Here is a 1146-nt window from a genome sequence, read left to right on the forward strand (position 1 = left end):
GATGAAGCAACTGGGGACCTTGGACCCAGAGAGGGAAAGGGACTGTGGGCCGAAAACTGGGGAGGAGGGGAAAGTGTAGGGGGCGGGTTTCTGGGATATACCCTTTGGGTGGTTGATGATGCATGGAGGGGATTGGAACCATGGCAGTGAGATGATATAAGATGGAATGAATGTAGAACTAAAGTTCTCCCATGTAAACTATCACATAATTCACAATAAAACATTAAAAGAAAAAAAAGCAAGCCTCCATGTAGGATGGCTGTGTCTGGAATGCATTGGCCAGGAATTGAACCCAGATCTTAGGCATAAAAAGCAAGCATTCTACCATTGACCCATTAATGCTTCCTATTGCTGGTATTAGAGCCCTGATGTGGTGCTATGGGTTAATGCGTCAGACTACAAAGTCGTTTGAACTGCAAGGTTGGTGGTTCAAGCTCACCAGCTGCTCCTTGGAAATCCTATACAGGGTCGCTATGGTTCGGAACTGACTCGACAGCACTTAGCAACTCAACCCACAACAGGGAAGACCACTATAATTCAAATTTGTGCACCAACCACTAAATCTATTGAGAATGAAATAGAAGAATACTACCAACTTCTTCAATCTGAAATTGATCAAACATGCAATCAAGATGAATTGATCATTACTGGTGTTTGGAATGCAAAGGTTGGGAGCAAAGAGGAAGGATCAGTAGTTGGAAAATATGGCCTTTATGATAGAAATTATGCTGGAGATCTCATGATAGAATTCTGCAAAATCAATGATTAGTTCATTTCAAATATCTTCTATAGACAGCTTAAGAAACGACTATACACAGAATCGACAGCTTAAGAAACGACTATACACAGAAACGACAATACACAGAAATCAAATTGACTACATCTGCAGAAAGAGATGATGGAAAAGCTCCATATCATCAGTGAAAACAAGGCCAGGAGCAGATTGTGGAACAGACCATCAATTGCTCTTACACAAATTCACGCTGAAGAAAATGAAAACAAGTCCACGAGAGCCAAAATATGACCCTGAACATGTCCCACCTGAATGTAGAGATCATATGAAGAACAAATTTGGTACATTAAACACTAAAGACTGATGACTAGAAGAGTTGTGGGATGACATCAAGAACATCATACAGGAAGAAA

This window comes from Chrysochloris asiatica, unplaced genomic scaffold (assembly GCF_000296735.1).
Source record: "Chrysochloris asiatica unplaced genomic scaffold, ChrAsi1.0 scaffold00094, whole genome shotgun sequence".
NCBI lineage: Eukaryota > Metazoa > Chordata > Mammalia > Afrosoricida > Chrysochloridae > Chrysochloris > Chrysochloris asiatica.